Source organism: Periplaneta americana, chromosome 15 (genome assembly GCF_040183065.1).
Source record: "Periplaneta americana isolate PAMFEO1 chromosome 15, P.americana_PAMFEO1_priV1, whole genome shotgun sequence".
NCBI lineage: Eukaryota > Metazoa > Arthropoda > Insecta > Blattodea > Blattidae > Periplaneta > Periplaneta americana.
In genome coordinates this window covers 185,324,587-185,345,411 of record NC_091131.1, presented here as the reverse complement: position 1 = coordinate 185,345,411, position 20,825 = coordinate 185,324,587, and the positions used below count along the sequence as shown (strand labels likewise).

Here is a 20,825-nt window from a genome sequence, read left to right as displayed (position 1 = left end):
GGATGATGCTCCACTGCATAACACACACAGTGTAGGGACTGGGCTCTGCAACTACATTGCAGCACTGCCCGTGGCATAGTTCTTACACTCTTACAAATACGGATAATAAACTGAATTTGAAAAAAGAAAGAGTATACACTGCAATATTCAGTTATTACATTATTTATTATATTTAATATAGTTATGATACAGGGACATCACTTTATTTTTACCAACATTTTTAACATTAACCTGGCTATACTCGGAAACGCTGTTGCCCCCTTCCATTACAGGAGTTTGATGTTACTAGTGCAATATGTAAACAAATCATTTTACTAGGTATAGGAGGAGAGAAAAGTAGTGTAACCATTTATGCTGTAGGGAAATACGATATTACGATTTTCAGTTTGATGATCACTTTTACGGAATTTATCGAAATACAGTAGAGTATTAACATTTTTTTTTTCAAAAACTCAACTTTTCAGGCGGCTATGTTCGTTATGTAATGTCTACTTTATTTAGCATATTAATTATTAGTGTTAACATACAATATAGAGAGTGCACTTAAATTGAGGGGGTCATAAGCAAGTAAGGCTGTAAGTGCACTTAAGTTAATTTTGAGAAAATGGGGTTTAAATATTTAAGCTTTCGTAAAATCGGTGAAATTTTTATTTATATTTTAATGTGTGATGCGATTAAAATATCCCTTTGCCACTAAAATTTTAGATACTTTTGCTTACACTGGATGCACTTAACTCATGTTATTACAAATGTCACTAAGCATTCCTTTGCTTCTAGCCACCTCAATTCAAAATAAGCTAATCTGAATTTTTAAACAAGTTGCTGAAAATGGTTGCCGTTCATTACAATGCAGGCTTCAATTCTTTACGCACATTATTAAAAACATTTTGAATCATATTCTCTGAAATTGAATTTATCGTTTCTTGAATATAATTTTTTAGTACGATATTATTAATATAGATTCTTTCTTCTATAGAAAACGCAACCATATTTATGAAACACACTGTACACTGCAGTGTTTATTTCACTGCTTGAAGACTTCGAATGCAACAGCGGACGTAAGTTTGTGTGTCTGACGGGAGCAAGGACATTAGTGAAGGGGTGGGAGTGAAGTACATTCAGAAATGCAGGTACAATAAAAATGCAAGTTAAAATAAAATGATGTCCTCCCTGTATAATAATATCATAGATAATATCATTTTCATATTCCATCATATAGTCTACTTTGGGGTCTATTCAACATCTGGATTCTTTTCTGCAAGTAATCGGAATCTATTTCCAACGAATTTACTGCAATGCGCTAAAGATGCTCATCTGTTAATCGGGACCTATGTTTGGATTTATCAACCTTCATTCTCGAAAATAATTGTTCGCACAATATGTCGAGGCGAAGGTAGCTAATATAGTAGCAACGAATAAGCTCATCTTGTAATATTTAGTTTTGTTCATTTTTTAAATAATTCTATGCTTGTCAAGTCATATTCTCTGCATTTAGTTCTGAATTCTACGTTACTTAGTAAATCAATTAACTCGTGCTAGAACTCCACTCTCATGGATTATACTTAATTGATGAAAAGATTAACAAAAATACTAATATCACTCTCCATATGTCTAAAATCACTAAATCTATGTTCTGCGAATTCACATTTGAACTGTTGCAGTACAGAGACATAGTTAACTATATTTTGTTCAGGCACCATACATCTCTTTACAAGTTCACCATCCGTGAAGGGTTTTAGTGCCTTAGCTAATTCCCAACATACTACATAGGCTAACTTGCTCCAAAACATAGACTCTGAATTGTTCGACTCTCTTCAATGTTTGGCCTTTCATGAAGTGATTTCAATTCTTGAAACTGTAGTGCACGTTGAATCCCTGAAAAATTATTTTATCAAAATATCTATTTCTGCTGGAATAATATCACCACAATAATAATAATAATAATAATAATAATAATAATAATAATAATAATAATAATAATAATAATAATAATAATAATAACGTTGGTATATGAAAATAGGCTATATTACAGAAAACAGCTTCTCTGTCACTTCGGCATGTTCTGGGTAGCAGAGCCTATAATGTAGTTTTATGTTGCTCAGTAGTATTCCTGACAGTACCTTACAATATAGTAATCACTTTCCATTTTCACCGAACGTACAACAAAAATAGTCTTCCTCCCACACTGTACGGAATGATCGTTTGCTTACAGAAGGTTTTGACTGTGTCATTGCCCCGCACTGTTCGTGCGTTTACTAAGTACTTGAGTTGCCTTCTGCAGCCATCCCTCGAGCTTCGAACGGGGAACAGCACGCTCTACATTCGGAGGTTGTGATTACAGAACGTAATCGGGAGTCAGAGAATGAGCATACCTGTAATATAGGCACATTTTTATGATATATTGTAGATGTAACCTATTTTCAAATATAGTCCATTAGTAACCAGACTAAACGAGGGATATAATTTTAGTTTGAACTTTATTTACAAACATCAAACGTTTAATTGGACACCTATTCGCGAAGTAAGTCCGTTAGGTATCATTTCTGTAATATTCTACGCGCCTATTACACCTTAGCGAGAGCACGTCGGTACAACTCGCAACATATCTTTGCTCTTTAGCGGGAGCGGAATGATGAAACACTTAACATATTATTGGAAAAGTAATAATGAAGTCTGATAATCGTCGTATATGCATTACATTCAATATATTACTAATGGCTTAAGCAGCCACGTTGTACGCAATTCCAGGAATTCTATGAACCTCTGCTTTCCCTAATAATTCAAATTTGCTGCCTTCTTCTAAGATATCTAATATCTGACATAAAATTTATACTATAAGTGAATAAATGATTGAATTAATATTAAAAAAGACGAATGAATGAATGAATGAATGAATGAATGAATGAATGAATGAATGAATGAATGAATGAATGAATGGAATGAATGACTGAATGAAAATGAATTTTACAAGTCAACGTCGCGGAGTAACAAACTGATCAATAATATGTAGGTATACTTTTGGAATGTAAGCCGTTACACATTACAATATATTAATGCATTCATAACATTCAAGTTCTATTATGCCTACAACACAGGCAAAACATATCAACACTTTTAATTATGAATATTATAAAAAAGAGATAGGGTCTGCATCTACATGAACGATACTTAGCGAAACAACAACCGAGATCTGTAAATCCAGTCTCTATGGAGACAGAGAGAGAAAACGATGCATGGCAACAATAGCAATGCCGTTGCTGTGTTACATGCCTTTCCGATTACGACGTTAACATGTTTGGTCGACTAAGAGTTGCACTCCACCAGATATTAAACAACTCAACCGTAAGACACTCATTAAGACCTGAGAGAGTGCTAGTAAATGGATTGAGGACTGTGGGCGTGGTGGGCTTGGCGGCGGGAGCCTACAACGCCTACAGATCCTATTACATGGACTGCGACTCTCCGACGGATGAGATTCTTAAGACCCCTGTCAGGAGCATGTTTTTAAAGAGGAGCAAAAAGTTCTGCACCATTAAAGAATTTCACCCATATGACCCTTCGGAGGCCGAGATACAGACCAATGACTATGAGGAGGAGGAAACTAAAGCTAACGGCGAGGAACAACCGACCCAAAGACCACCTGAAGGCAACAAGAAACCGTCCTCGCCCCCTCCTCAACCACCCCAGCAGTGATGTTAAGGTATGTGCTTACGCATTCAACTTACATAATATTGGACTTCTGTCTCCATCTCATAGCAGTTCTGTACTCTGTTACTAGACCTGTGGCTCCCAGCTTTTTGAGTGTCACAGACATCAAAGTTTCATATTTCATTTTGACTGACCGCCTAAAATGTTTTGCATAATTTAGGCCCAAAAAACGTGTTCTACTCATATTTTTGCTTAATGTAGTGAAATAAGCATCCTTAATAAATCTGTAGCGAAATTAAATTTAAGTTTTAGTTTTTAAATATGAACTGAAATTGTATAGGTGAATACAAATGTAATGTATTTTACGTTGCATGACGTTTCCTGAGAAAAATGAAATTAGTTTTATATTTACCATAAGGTTTTTAATGTGATGGCTGTTATCACATTACAGCTATCGGTTCTAGGGTTCCTAACCCTCCCGTATTTCCCGGGATCTCCCATATTTGCCCCTAATTTTTAACGGTTTCCCGGCTCCTGTATTTTTCTTCTCTTCGAGCATTTTACTCCCTTATTTTTGCACAATGTACGAATAAAAATCATTATTCTAAATATTTGATTTTGCCGTGAATGATGATTATTATAGATTTATTACTTTGTCATACAGAATAATAATTGTAATATTGAAAATTAATGTTTGAGGAGAAAAATTTGTTGACCACTGAGCTACGCCGAATTCAATCCACAGCACCGGTAAGGAAATTTTTCTCCTCAAACATTCGTTTTCAATATTACAGATATTATTCTATATGACAAATTAATAAATCTATAATATTCTCATAGCTAGCAGTGCATATGTCTGTACAAAATAGTCACTCAGCTGAGTACGTTCCTAGTACTGTATAATTTATTTAAATATACAGATAAAAGAATGTAATTACAAACAAACAAGAAAAATAAAAATAAAATAATACAATCAATATAAAAAAGGAGATACAGTAGTACTAACAAAATTTGAGACCGAATGAGCAGCGCTCGTGTTCGGTCGCAGTTCAGATATAATATTAATAGGACTATAAGAGAATAAAAAATAAAATAAAATTAAAATTACAGTTACAGAAATTATATAATACAATATTAATATAAGAGAAATGCAGAAAATAAAAAAATAATAAAAATTAATAAGTAAAATAAAATAGGAACTAAAATTTAAATTACAGCGGCAATGGAATTATATAATACTAGCCGTACCCGTGCGCTCCGCTGCACCTGTTAGAAATAAATATAAAGTAATTCCATAATTAAAATAGAACGTTTGATCCAGGGAACAACTTTTACAACAGCGCAAGATAATCTGCTTCGCTCATTACCCAATTTTTTTTTTTTTTTGCATTGCATTTATTGCATATATATTTTATGTATTTTAACACGATTCAATTGAGCATAGTTAAAATTTGAATTATAAAATAATGGATTGCTAAGCTAACGTACTATTACTGCATACTAAATCAATACACTCTCGTTGTTCGTTAATTCTGTATGTATGTATTTATTTACACTGCAAGTGGGCAAGCACCCGGTGGCAGTGGTATATACAATATTAACAATACACAATAAAATGATAACCAATACACAATAAAATTTACAAATACACAATACAATTTTACAACACATATACAATTTTATACACAATACAATAAGAATACACAATACAATTTAACACAATAATAATAAAACATAAAATAAAATACCTAATTTTACAATACAACCTACATAATTATGCATAGGTCCTACATAAGTTTCAATAGTCTTTCACTTTACTCTCATATCATTCCCTGTAGTGGCACTATGACGCATTTCACTGACACTTTAGCACACATTTCACTGACACTCTGTAACACATTTCACTGACACTATAGAACACATTTCATTGACGCTATAAATTATCACTGATCGGAACTGTTCACTGCACTGAAAAACCATACCTTCACTGACTCACCTCGCTTCACTGATACAACAGTTCAAATAAGTCAAATAATTACATCCTTATGCATACGTATAAACAGAACTACATTTAAACTAATTATTTCTAGTCTAAGGCCCTCTTACACGCTTTTTTTTTAAATAATTTACAATTCAAACCAAGGAAGTAAACTCGTCAGCCTAGATAAATACATGTCACCTTAAAAAAATTAAATGTTGAATGTCACCTTAATTTTAATTTTCACTTTATATACAACTTTTTAAATTATTCTTGAATTTCCTTAAGGAAGGACAGCCCTCAAAGACCGCTACAGGTAGGTTATTCCAATCATTTATAGTTCTCGAGATTAAAATGAGTGTACATAAATATTATTTTAAGAAATACAGAAAACAAATGTACAAAATAGCCTATCAAATTTTCTGTGCATAAGAAGCTATTTTAATCTTACCTGTCCTCGATTTACTCAGACGTTACTGTAATAACATTATAGCATTATGTCCATCTAGAGAAACTACACTTTCCAATGGTGAAATAATAATTCATTATACAAATCGGTTAATTTAGCTTCTGATATTACTTCATACAAACACAGAAACATTCTCTGTAGGCTATGTTTAAAAGCTTTCGATTGTTGATGTCCAAGGGCCCTGTTTCGATTGTTGTTGTCCAAGGCCCCTTATAGACGAAGTCATTTGTTCTTAATTCATTGCACCGTCTTAGATGGCGTTATTTTAATTTTAAAACTCATTTACCTCATTAAATATCAGTCCTATCAAAATTTTGTAAAGAATAAAACTTATCGGAAATCATTTTTGAAGAAACTTTTGTTATGTAACATTTTTCACAAAAATCAATAATAAGCGAGATATTTCGATTTATTTAATTCAGGCCCCCTTATAACCCCCATTTTAAATAAAGTATTTTGAATGCCATATAGCCTAAAATTTAAAAGTTACAACGAACTTAATTTATATTCCAATTTTCATATAAATCGGTTCAGCCATTATCGCGTGAAAAGGTAACAACCATACAGACAGACATACAAACAAAAATTTAAAAAATGCAATTTTCGGTTTCAGGGTGGTTAATTATAAATGTTAGGTCCAATTATTTTTGGAAAATCGAAAATTACCAGAAAAATTTCGGCTACAGATTTATTATTAGAATAGATAATATTAACATAAGAGAAGAATAATATCGCACGTGAAAAGTAGGACTATATATATATATATATATATATATATATATATATATATATATATATATATTTCAAAATTATAGAATACAAATATATATATATATATATATATATATATATATATATAATGGCAGTTGACATTGGACATATACGTTAACATAGCCTATATGCCTAACATGGAGTCAGGCCATAAATGGAAACATTGAAGGAGGACAATTCGATCCGGTGCTGTGGATTGAATTCGGCGTAGCTCAGTGGTCAGAGCGCTTGGTACGTAGAACCAAGGACCCGGGTTCGATCCCCGGCGCCGGAGCAAATTTTTCTCCTTAAACATTAATTGTGAATGATGATTGTTTATATGATGAATTTCGTTGTTCAAGGGATGCATTAAAATGTGCAGGCTTTTTAGAAGGTAATGGGTTTTAGTGCCACCTGTTTAAAATCAAACAATATCAGTATTATAAATTTAGAAAACTGGCTAGTTTTGTTCTAAGCATACCAAGTAGTAATGCTCATACAAAGGGGGTGTTTTATCTCATGAACAGTAACACTGTATAACAAATTTTTACTTTTTTGTCTTGCTCCGAAATGAAAATAGGTAAATATTACTAATATCTGTGCCCTAAATGTGAATTTAAAATTGAAATTGTCCCATCACGTAGATCTACCATTTTCAGGGGAAAGTGAATTGAATTATTTTTTAAAAAACTTCTTTTTTTTTAATTTTTCACTGCTACTGATAAAACTACAACACAATAGAGATTGAAAATGCCTCATGATACTTGAAAAAATATGTACTGGATACAAAAATGATGTTACATAGTTTAAAACACAAAAAACACAACAACAATAAAAATATTACATACGTATAATGAGAAGAATCTCAGAATTTGAACTTAACGTTTGAAAGAATTTTCTGGATGACTTCCGTTTATAACTAGAACTGGGACTGTCTTTTACAAGGAACCAACAATAGTCTGCAAACATGCTGGATGATGTTCTTCCTTTATATCGCCCTTCCATTTCAGATATGTCTTGATGAAATCTTTCCCCATGCTCGTTGCTTACCGCTCCAATGTTACGTGGACAGAAATCCAAATGAGAAATTAAAAGTGTATTTTGAGAGAAATCTTACATCCCATTTTTTCATATGCACTTAACATGGTTTCCACAAGTTCGATATAGTTCGCTGTTCCTAGAATTTCCAAGGAAATTTGAGCAAACATCTTTGAAAGCGCGCCAAGCCATTTTTTCTATAATGGAAAGCTTTTCCTCAAACAAATAGTCAGCCATAACTTTGTAAATTTCTGGACCGATGAAAATACCCTCTTTTAACCCTAGGATGCATGAGCTACTTTTCCTACACATTTACATAACATGGGTCCGTTGGACCCGTATGCTATTTAATGAGGAATTAGACATAAACTGGAATAATATTAATATATTATTTATTATAATTTTAATTTAGGAGTTTTAACTAAGTAACATGTGAATATACAAATATATATTATATTCATTTATTTCTACAAGAATATAATGTAGGTTCCTAAAGTTTTTTTCTTTAGGCAAAGGAAATAATATATTTTTATAACTAAGTAGAGAGTGAAAATAATTTATTGTTGCAACACAAACACATATATTTATTTATACAAGTTAATAATATAATGTATCCACGAGATAGAAGAAGAAGAAACAGTAAGGAATAACCACACAAGTACAGATATATCTTATCAGTCTTTACACTTACTACACACGACTGTACTATAGTAAAGTGAAGTAAATCCATGGCGCTATAGCCCATGAAGTGTGAAGACTGGTCAGCTGACTGCCGTCCTCACGTTCACATGCCGAAGCAGAGGTCGACGATCATCCAACCAGAATGGAGGTATCATGTGGTTGGCACAATGATCCTCCCAGCCTAACCGGATTTTCACTACCTATCGCGGCCACCGATCCCATACACTGACCGAAAATTTATCAGAAAAATTTTTCCCCCCTGAGGACCCGAACCAGCGCGCATTCCGTAATGCGAGTCCTAGGCAGGATGCCTTAGACCACGACGCCATGACGACTGTACAAACATTATTTGTACACATAGCAGATAGATTTGGTATTTCTATCTGCCACTGTAGGACATAGGAAACATCTCCTGTTCTTGTTTTCATGGTTGCCACCGTTGTTACTGCTACTTCGCACACTACTACCTAGGTTAGTGATGTACTTTTCCATGTCCACATAAATTGACTTACGCAGACAGGGATTGAACGATCTTCTAACAATGTATGGTTGGACCATTTTCACTGATATCTCTTTAATGAACAGTCTCCTCTGGTGTAAAAGTCCTTTTATGGTACATGGAGTGCTGGGTACAATACAGAATGAATGCACTTACGTCAAAAATGTTACGCCAAAGCTCCAAGGGCCAGTGTTTGGTTTGCATTTTACAAGTATAATTGTGCACTTTCTGATCCATTACATCAACACCACCCTTAGTGCGACTGTAGAATTTTACAATCTCAGGTTTCCTTTTTTGGGAGATGTTCGTGAACAGCATTGTGATGGTGCTTAGCAGAATAGCGCATTTGTTTTTCTTTGAGCAAAAACTAACTATTGCCATGTCCTTGTGAAAAATAAATACACTTTGGACACTGGTCGGTTTTGCATTGGATTTCATTCTTTTGCAATGTCTCTCTTGTTTTGTCCATGGTGATATTTCGGGCTGTACCAAGAACAAAGCGATTTAGAAACTTCACAATATTGAGAACCAAATCCTTCTGTGGCGGTTCTCCGGTTTTTTCCCACTCTGTATTAATACACAATCCCGTGAATTGCAGAACCAGTTTCTTCTTCACACATCCACATTATTTTGATCTCGTATTTCGCTGGCTGCTTTGTCAAATATTGTACAAAACTAGAACGGCCTCTAAACGAAACCAGCTGTTCATCTATTGTGACATTTGGTTGTGGGACCATTACTTTTCTGCACTGTTCCGTAAATATTTGCCACACGTAAGAAATAAGAACAAGTTTATCTGTTTGTAATCTAAACTTCCGTGTTCTCATACCATCGAACCTTAAAAATCTTCTCATACTTCAAAATGATTCACAGACATTGTAGCTCTATATCAGTGGTCTTCAGCACTCGCTGAAATGGGTAAAGGGTAAGCGGAGCAACGTTTTGTGCCCCGTCATGCAGCAGGAAGAGGTAGAGAGCATACCCACCAGCAGCTGTGAATACATCATAGTGCAGTGTCTCCTCCGCGGGTAAGAGACGCTAGCCTAAGGGTGCAATGTGCCGATGACCACTGCTGTGTATAATAGATTGAAAAATGTACCAAGAAAAAGTTCTTTTATTGGAATATCCCAAGATTTGTCTGCTCTCATGTGCAACAAAATTCCAAAAAAGCAATCATTACATATATTGATATTTCTTTCCATTTTATTTCCTTCAGTAAGTAAAACCTTTTTGCTTCTATGTTGATATATCTCACAGTTTCATCCGAAATACTCTGTGAGATAAATAAATCCCAGGCACATCTGAGAGTAGCAGTTCTTATACCCCTAGAAGGACCTGATGCAAATCTTACACTGTTGTGGACAGGAGGTTTACTCTGAGCAGGAGTTTCTGTCCTCCATGTCATCCTACTAATGTGTTTTGATTGTCGACCTGGTGTGAAATAGACATTCAACTTTCATCTTCATGCGGAGCATTGTCATCAATTGCAAGAGATATACAGTGAATTTCAGAATTATTCGGACGCTTAATATTCCAAATGTTTATGTGCATGTTACTAAACATGTTTGCAAAAATGCAGAAATTACGCTTGCGGTTAGGTCAAATAAACCAATTTGCATCATATGGACATAAAAAGAGCTTGCTAATGAAACGGTATGTTAACATATTTATATAAAAATAAAAAAAATATACAATTTACTGCATAACAAAAATATTCGGACAGTCGTGTTAGTCCTATTCTGTACACCCCTGTTGATCACTTACATTACAAAGTAGGTGGAAGTACCGAGTTTCAATAATGTGCGAGAGTACTTAGTCTTAATTGTGCTATCGTTTCAGCAAGACGGAACACAAATGGGGCGTAAAGGTAAGCAAACAACATTTAATCAGAGGCAGTTAGTGATATTCCATCACGAAAAAGGGAAAACCATTCGAAACATTGCAGATTTGATTCAGATGAAGAGAAGTACAGTGTCTGATATAATTCTCAGATATAAAAATGAGGACAGAATAGAGCTGAGAAAGCAAAAGGTCTCCGAAAAGTCCTCACAGACAGAGAAGAATCTCTTATTATCAGACAGATTAAAAAGAACCCTCGTATAAGTGCCCCGAAGTTAGCTTCTGAAAATGAATCGGCTACGGGTAAAAAAGTGAATGCCCAAACAATTAAGAGGGCAATACATAAACGGGGCTACAACGGAAGAATAGCACGAAAAAAGCCTTATGTTTGTGAAAGGAACAGAAGTAAACGACTTCAGTTTCCTAAGGAATATGAAAATAAAGGTGAAGATAGGTGGCAAAAGGCTCTTTTTTCTGATGAGAGCAAATTCAATGTTTTTGGCAGCGATGGTAGACAAATGGTCTGGAGAAAGCTTAAAGAGGAAATGAAAACCAAGAATTTGCGAGCTACTGTTAATCAAGGTGGAGAAAATGTGTTGATATGGGGGTGCATGTCAGCTTCTGGAGTTGGTGAATTGGTGTTCATCGAGGATCTCATGAAGAAGGAATACTATCTACACCTCCTGCAACACAATTTAGTGAAAAGTGCAGAAAAGTTTGGAATTGAAAAGGAATTTATGTTTTACCAGAACAACGATCCCAAGCATAACTCCTATATTGTACAAGAATTTCTGCTCTACAAATGCCCTAAAGTGCTTCATCCTCCTCCACAATCGCCGGATTTGAATCCTATTGAACATTTATGGAAAGAACTTGACAGGAGGGTTGGATCAAGGCCTATTTCTTCTAAAGAAGAGCTAAAAGCAAGACTTCAAGAAGAATGGGTGAAAATTCCTATAGAAATAACAAAAAAATTAGTACATAGCGTGCCACGCCGACTGAAAGAGGTTATTAAACAGAAGGGTGGTTCTACAATGTATTAATAATAACGAGCTGGAATAGTATTCTTTGTTTTCAAAAAGTGTCCGAATATTTTTGTTAGTATTAGAAATCAAATGTTTTCCTTTATGTTTTAATAATTAGAAGAAAATTAAGTTAATTGGAATTGTTGTGTTGAAAATGTTTATATGAAAAGGGATACTTTTAGGGAAAAAATAATTAAAGCTTATTTTTATATATTTATATGTAAATATATGTCATTGAATTGTTAGTTGACGGATGTCCGAATATTTTAGTTACTCACTGTATATTCCTCATCGTCGTCCGAAATTTCAATTTCCAGCTGCTGCATTCTTGCCAATTCATGAAAATATGCTCTTGTAGTTCATAGGATTCTATTTAGAAGGCAGACGACAATAATTCTTACGGTAATAAAATAATTGAATGCAACGGGTCTATTGGACACATGTTATGTAAAAGTGTAGTATATATGAACACGAATAAAAACATATACAAAATAAAAGAATAAAATACGAAATGTGCTATAGGTGTATAAAGGAAGTAACAAGAGTAGCATACCTAGTGGGCAGAGTCACAACGTGAATTAGTTATTTAGATGATAATAATTATTAAATGGACCCATGTTCTGCATCCTAGGGATTCCCTTCACTCAAACTGGTAAACGTTTTTTTTTTAATTACTGAAAACCACATCCTTGTTTGTTCATTGCGTAGACCTCACTTTGAACTGTTATGATATTTACTGAATAGAAGGGACCAATATGCATTATGGATTGAGCCCGAATTTATTTGATTTGGTAAATTTGGACTCAATCGATAATGCGTAACGTCCTGAGTGTTTTAAACCCACATACGTATTAGATCTCGAGATATTTCAGTTTAAGTAAAAGGTGAACAGATTTTTCAATTGGAGGGTGCTTTAAAAAAAGAACCCTTGTCCAAAAGAATGAAAATTTGAAATATGAAGCATGTAGAGCGCGTATTATCACGGCCATCTACTGAGTTAGTTGTTAGAGGAAAAAAAAAACATCACAGTCCTATGTTGTAGGAGTGGAAATTTTCAGTGTGAAAACAACCATTCCAGGATGATGGTAGCATTTACAAATATCCTATCATATCATCTTGAAACATTTATCCATCCACTTTTAAACTGTAGTAGACTGGCAGTGTTGCTTTTTATGAACGCGACAGAATCCATCCAGAGAAAAATACTTTAGCATGTGAATTGTTGTATTATTATGGAGTCATCTTTAGGTGCAGAAGTAACCACATGGAAGACACGTAAGCAACTAAAGGAAAAGAAACAGGATATAATAGAAAAAGATAAAAGGAGAGGCATACTTCAGCCACAACAGATTATTTTTTCTTATAATAACCTTTGCCCATAGCTACTTACATTTATACATGTATTAACATGAGGCAATTTAAGTTACGATGAATTTCGTACTTGAAGTGTCAACAACACCTATGCCAGATAGTTTTTTGTTTCTCTTGAACATTTATGTTTTTGGACTATGGTTGTTGTTTTTTCAATAAATATTTTAATAAGTAGATTATATTGAATGGCTGCATCTACCTAATTAGTGTTACTTACCTCACTTCAAACGAATGATTTAATGACTTGAATTTAATACAGATTCTCATTTCTTTCCTTCACAGAACCGGCTACGACAAAAAACCCGAATGAGACGAATTTCGTAAGTTGCATCCACCTAATTAATGTTACTTACCTGACTTTAACCGAGTGATTTAATGACTTGAATTTAATACAGATTGTCATTTATTTCTTTCACAGAACCAGATATGACTAAAAAAAAACACCCAACTTAGACTTATTTTCTTCACAGAACCAGATATGACTAAAAAAAAACACCCAACTTAGACGAATATGGTAAGTTGCATCCACCTAATTAATGTTACTTACCTGACTTTAACCGAGTGATTTAATGACTTGAATTTAATACAGATTGTCATTTATTTCCTTCACAGACCCAGATATGACTAAAAAAACACCCAACTTAGACGAATTTGGTAAGTTGCATCCACCTAATTAATGTTACTTACCTGACTTTAACCGAATGACTTGAATTTAATACAGATTGTCATTTATTTGTTTCACAGAACCAGATATGACTAAAAAAAAAACACCCAACATAGACTTATTTCCTTCACAGAACCAGATATGACTAAAAAAAACACCCAACTTAGACGAATATGGTAAGTTGCATCCACCTAATTAATGTTACTTACCTGACTTTAACCGAATGATTTAATGACTTGAATTTAATACAGATTGTCATTTATTTTCTTCACAGAACCAGATACGACTGAAAAAACACCCAACTTAGACGAATACGGTAAGTTCACATTTACCATTATTTATTTACTTATTTCCGGTGGCACATCCAGAAATATGGGGTTTGGGAAGGCATTTATAATCATTGTCACAGAGCAATATTAAAGCGGTATAACTGGATGTGGATGTATCGAAAAGAACAGACAGCGTCACTGATTGTGATTGGCTGTTGGCAATAGTTAGGACGAGTACACACGCTCCAAATAAAATTTACAGAACTTCGAACATTATCCAAAGTTTGAGCTTTTTAAAATGAAATAGGCTGTGTTGTAAAAACCTGTCTAAAATGAAAATGGCGATTTTTTCATATTTTTATAACTTAATTTTTATTTTATTTCATTATAAACAATGTTATTGAATTGCTCAAGGTTGTATGTATTGTATTCTAATATTTAATTTTCAATAACTAACTGAAATTATTTCAAATTTATATTATAGTACATCGACAGTCATTGCTTGTAAATGTGTTTTCCTTACAAATAGCTTTTAAGGAACTCGGAGGTTCATTGCCGCCCTCACATAAGCCCGCCATTGGTCCCTATCCTGTGCAAGATTAATCCAGTCTCTATCATCATATCCCACCTCCCTCAAATCAATTTTAATATTAACCTCCCATCTACGTCTCGGCCTCCCCAAAGGTATTTTTCCTTCCGGCCTCCCAATTAACACTCTAAATGCATTTCTGGATTCGCCCATACGTACTACATGCCTGCCCATCTCAATCGTCTGGATTTAATATTCCTAATTACTGTATGTCAGGTGAAGAATTCAATGCGTGTAGTTCTGCGTTGTGTAAGTTCATGTATTCTCCTGTAACTTCATCCCTTTTAGCCCAAATATTTTCCTAAGAACCTTATTCTCAAACACCCTTAATCTCTGTTCCTCTCTCAAAGTGTGAGTCCAAGTTTCAGAACCACACAGAACAACCGGTAATATAATTATTTTATAAATTCTAATTTTAAGATTTTTTGATAGCAGACTAATGACAAAAGCTTCTCAAACGAATAATAACAGGCATTTCCCATATTTATTCTGAGTTTAATTTCCTCCCGAGTGTCATTTATATTTGTTACCGTTGCTCCAAGATATTTGAAATTTTCTACACCTTCGAAGGATAAATATCCAATTTTTATATTTTCATTTCTTACAATGTTCTGGTCACGAGACATAATCATATACTTAGTCTTTTCGGGATTTACTTCCAAACGTATCGCTTTACTTGCTTGAAGTAAAATATTTCCGTGCTTTCCCTAATCGTTCTTGGATTTTCTCCTAACATATTCACGTCATTCGCATATACAAGAAGCTGATGTAACCCGTTCAATTCCAATCCCTGTCTGTTATCCTGAACTTACCTAATGACATATTCTAGAGCAAAGTTAAAAAAAAGGTGACAGTGCATCTCCTTATTTTAGCCCGCAGTGAATTGGAAAAGAATCAGACAGAAGCTGGCCTATACGTACTCTGCTGTAAGTTTGACTGAGATACATTTTAATTAATCGAACTAGTTTCTTGGGAATACCGAATTCGATAAGAATGTTATATAAATTTCTCTCTTAACCGAGTCATATGGCTTTTTTAAATCTATGAATAATTAATGTACTGTACCGTTATGCTCCTATTTTTTTCCAATATCTGTCGAATACGAAAAATCTTTTCAACAGTCGATCTATTAGGTACGCCTAAAACCGCACTGATGATCCCCAATAATTTCATCTACATATGGATTTAATCTTCTCAAAAGAATACAGGACAAAATTTTGTAGGGTGTCAACAAAAGTGATATCCCTCGAAAGTTACTACAGTTAATCTTGTTCCCCTTCTTAAAAATAGGTATAATTATGGACTGCTCCCATTGTTCTGGTACAATTTTATTTTCCCAAATAGCAAGTACAAGCTTATAAATTCGTTAGATAATGCGCTTTCACCCTCTTGTATTAAATCTGTTGGAATTTGATCGATACCTGGAGACTTGTAATTTTTTAGATTTTCTTTCGCAATTTCGACTTCAGAAAGTGTGGGTTCGGTATAAATGGCTCAGCAGTTTGTATTTGAATTTCGTCCCGATAATTTCTATTTGGCCTACGTGTTTTCCACAATGTCAACATTAAGAACTTTGTCTTGTAATGGAAGAGAGGCAAATTTCAATTTACTGTATAGCCTATGTTACCTTGTAGTGTCGTCAGTAACATATCTAAAGTTCATTAATTTTGGTGTACGTTTTTAACAAAATGGAGCAGGACTTTGAACCACCCTATGTTTTTTTTAAATAGGATGATTGTTTTATATTTTTACATTTTTCGTAAGTCTATAATCAATATACATAAATTGTTTATATTCCAAATGCAAAGTTCTTATTTAGGTCTACCATTCTCCATTTGTTTTCAGCGGCACACCCAGAAATGTGGTTTGGGTTAGGGAAACTTCATAATCAGTGTCACAGAGGCAAATGAAAGTTGTAGAAATGAATCCTTAAGGAAAAGCGTTGATGGTTAGACAAGTACAGACAGCGTCACTGAATGTAATTGGCTAGTGGGAATGGAGAAGCTCCAAATAAGTCACAGAACATCGAACATTATGGAAAGTTCTAGCTCTTAAAATAAATACGTTGTAGAAGTTTATCCACATAGTAACCTATATAAAATTAAATGTAAAAAAGCACACGTTTCAAAATATTAAAAACCCTTCCTCTTCTTCCTTCCTTTCTCGTTGAGTTATAATTAACCACCCTGAAACCGAAAATCGCTTTTTTGAAATTTTTGTTTGTATGTCTGTCTGTCTGTCTGTCTGTCTGTTTGTTACCTTTTCACGCGATAATGGCTGAACGGATTTCGATGAAAATTGGAATAAAAATTAAGTCCATTGTAACTTAGATTTTATGCTATATGGCATTCAAAATACATTATTTAAAAGGGGGGTTATAAGGGGGCCTGAATTAAATAAATCGAAATATCTCGCTTATTATTGATTTTTGTGAAAAATGTTACAATAACAAAAGTTTCTTTAAAAATAATTTGCGATAAGTTTTATTCCTTGAAAAATTTTGATGGAACTGATATTTAATGAGATAAATGAGTTTTAAAATTAAAATAACTGTCATCAAATGCCGCGTAATGAATTAAAAAAACAAATAACTTCGTCTATAAAGGGCCTTGGACAGCAACAATCGAAAGCTAAGAAAGATAGCCTACAGATAATGTTTGTATGAAGTAATATCGGAAGCTAAATTAACCGATTTGTATAATTAATTATTATTTCACCATTGGAAAGTGTAGTTTCTCTAGATGGACATAATGCTATAATGTTATTACAGTAACTTCTGATATAATATAATATAATATAATATAATATAATATAATATAATATAATATAATATAATATAATATAATATAATATAATATAATATAATATAATATAATATAATATAATATAATATAATATAATATAATTTAAGTTATTTGAAGGGTTCACAACCATAGTGGGCCAAGCGACATTTACTGAATACGTAGAAAACAAGGATTAAAATTCAGTTATTACCATAATTCAATGGAAACCTATAACAAGTAAAATAAAATATACACATTAAATGTAAATGATGTCAATCTTCATTAAACTATGGTTGCATGTAATAAAAATTAAGAAACAGGTTAAAGGAATTGTCATTGCACCAAATGAGTGTGTCTGGACCAAAATTATCGTATTTTAATTATTTGGATGCAATTTAAATTAAGTAACATATTAAACGATTTATCCTTCTATCAAACACGAATGTTCCCTTGATCAAATGTCTTATTTTAATTATGTAATTACGTACTTTATATTTATTTCTAACGGGTGCAGCGGAGCGCAAGGGTACGGCTAGTAATAAATATTTCCGTGAATATCCCAAAAACCAAGAATAGATACCAGAATAATAAATTCAAAGTTGTCTATAAATACTCAAATATAAAGTAAAGCAGCACTAAAAAAAAGTTTAAAAAAATTGGTGGTGGTGGTGGTGGTGGTGGTGGTGGTGGTGGTGGTGGTAGTGGTGGTGGTGGTGGTGGTGGTGGTGGTGGTGGTAGCGACGGCGACGACGAAAACTACGTTAATAACTACCACCCGTACTACTGAAATCCCGGTCAGGGCAATTTTTGCCTTAGAAATTCGCCACTGGTTGCACTGCGATATCTCATGTGGGCATAAATGGTATTTGAGTCGTGATGGTCGTCCAGCACCAAGTCGACAAACGACTCCAAATGAAAAAATGCCGCACTGATGATAAGATATCGATGAAAGTACAAAAGACTTCCGTCTATATTTTATAGAGTTACGAAATTTTTGTATTATCGTTAGTCACAACTTTACACACCGGGACTCGATTTCAAATTTATACAAGTGTATCTTCTAAGTCAATATATGACCATTACTTCCATAATAGAACAAACTCCACTCTTTTAGATGTGTTTTACAGAATGAAAGATTGGTTAAATAATAAATTGTCCTAACATGATTCGAGAATTATTTTGAACTAGTTTGTTGACAATCGAGAAAATCTGAACTAGATTAAAGATCGAAATACATATATTAATCAAGAGAGCAAAATTTCCAATCCAAATTAAAGTTACATTTTCAGTTTAAACTATACAAGATTGAGATATTTTTGGTTTTTACTGGCTAATTTCAGTATTTCTGGTAAGTCTAATTTCTCTGTTCTAACTTTTGCAACTGCAAAGACAGGGCTGTGAAAACAACAAAAATATAAATCTTGGATTTCGAGTCAGCAGGGACTGAGATGTTTCAAATCAAGTCTGCAAATACAAATTTTTCAATTCGAGTTAGTGACGACGAATGTTTGAATTCAATTTCAGTCAGCGGCGCAACAGATGCGATAAACAGAGGCAAGCCAGTTCTGAGAAGTTGTGAGAAGCGGCAGCGGATTAATAATAGTGAGGAAAAGCAAACAGATTAATAGTGAAGAAAAGCAAACAGATTAATAGTGAAGAAAAGCAAACAGATTAATAGTGAAGAAAAGCAAACAGATTAATAGTGAAGAAAAGCAAACAGATTAATAGTGAAGAAAAGCAAACAGATTAATAGTGAAGAAAAGCAAACAGATTAATAGTGAAGAAAAGCAAACAGATTAATAGTGAAGAAAAGCAAACAGATTAATAGTGAAGAAAAGCAAACAGATTAATAGTGAAGACAAGGAAACAGATTAATAGTGAAGAAAAGCAAACAGATTAATAGTGAAGAAAAGCAAACAGATTAATAGTGAAGAAAAGCAAACAGATTAATAGTGAAGAAAAGCAAACAGATTAATAGTGAAGAAAAACAAACAGATTAATAGTGAAGAAAAGCAAACAGATTAATAGTGAAGAAAAGCAAACAGATTAATAGTGAAGAAAAGCAAACAGATTAATAGTGAAGACAAGGAAACAGATTAATAGTGAAGAAAAGCAAACAGATTAATAGTGAAGAAAAGCAAACAGATTAATAGTGAAGAAAAGCAAACAGATTAATAGTGAAGAAAAGCAAACAGATTAATAGTGAAGAAAAGCAAACAGATTAATAGTGAAGAAAAGCAAACAGATTAATAGTGAAGAAAAGCAAACAGATTAATAGTGAAGAAAAGCAAACAGATTAATAGTGAAGAAAAGCAAACAGATTAATAGTGAAGAAAAGCAAACAGATTAATAGTGAAGAAAAGCAAACAGATTAATAGTGAAGACAAGGAAACGGATTAATAGTGAAGAAAAGCAAACAGATTAATAGTGAAGAAAAGCAAACAGATTAATAGTGAAGACAAGGAAACAGATTAATAGTGAAGAAAAGCAAACAGATTAATAGTGAAGAAAAGCAAACAGATTAATAGTGAAGAAAAGCAAACAGATTAATAGTGAAGACAAGGAAACAGATTAATAGTGAAGAAAAGCAAACAGATTAATAGTGAAGAAAAGGAAACAGATTAATAGTGAAGAAAAGCAAACAGATTAATAGTGAAGAAAAGCAAACAGATTAATAGTGAAGAAAAGGAAAGTTGTGAGGAGGCAGCGGAACAATTGTGAGGGGGCAGCGGAACAATTGTTAGGAAGCAGCGAAACATTTGTGATAAGGGGGCTGCGGAACAATTGTGACGAGGAGGCAGCGGAACAATTGTGATAAGGGGGCAGCAGAAAAATTATGACAAGGGGGCAGCGGAAGAATTGTAACGTGGAGCAGCGGAACGAGTGTGACAAGGAGGCAGCGGAACAATTGTGAGGACGCAGCGAAACAATTATGAGAAAGAGGCGGCGGAACAGTTGTGAGAGGAGGCAAAGTCGTGAGAAGCAGGAACGTTTGAATCGTAACGAGAAGCGGAGTAACAAGCGCATTAAATTAACTAGTAGCTAGCAAAATAGATGTTCGTTGTTAACTTATGTAATATTGAATGCTGAACTAAATTGCAGTCATCTGTATAAAGTACTTTAATTATTTTACATAATAAATTAGTGTTGTGTTGAAAGCTGCTTCTTGTTCCTCAATTTGAGCTCGAGTTAGAATTAGACAGCTGAAGGTCTTCTTTGACT

The 20,825-nt window shown here is 33.7% G+C and overlaps 2 protein-coding genes across 2 annotated transcripts in view; one reads left to right on the top strand and one right to left on the bottom strand.

Moving 5' to 3' along the window:
• Positions 1 to 20,825, bottom strand: part of LOC138715580 (uncharacterized) — a 387,038-nt gene that overhangs the window by 173,689 nt on the left and 192,524 nt on the right. The gene's annotated exons all lie outside the window — the stretch shown is intronic.
• Positions 14,049 to 20,825, top strand: part of LOC138715581 (cilia- and flagella-associated protein 58-like) — a 71,630-nt gene continuing 64,853 nt past the window's right edge. Inside the window, exons 1-2 of the mRNA XM_069848656.1 lie at positions 14,049 to 14,138; positions 14,237 to 14,278. The gene's annotated coding sequence lies outside the window, so the exon portion shown is untranslated. The remainder of the gene's footprint in view (positions 14,139 to 14,236; positions 14,279 to 20,825) is intronic.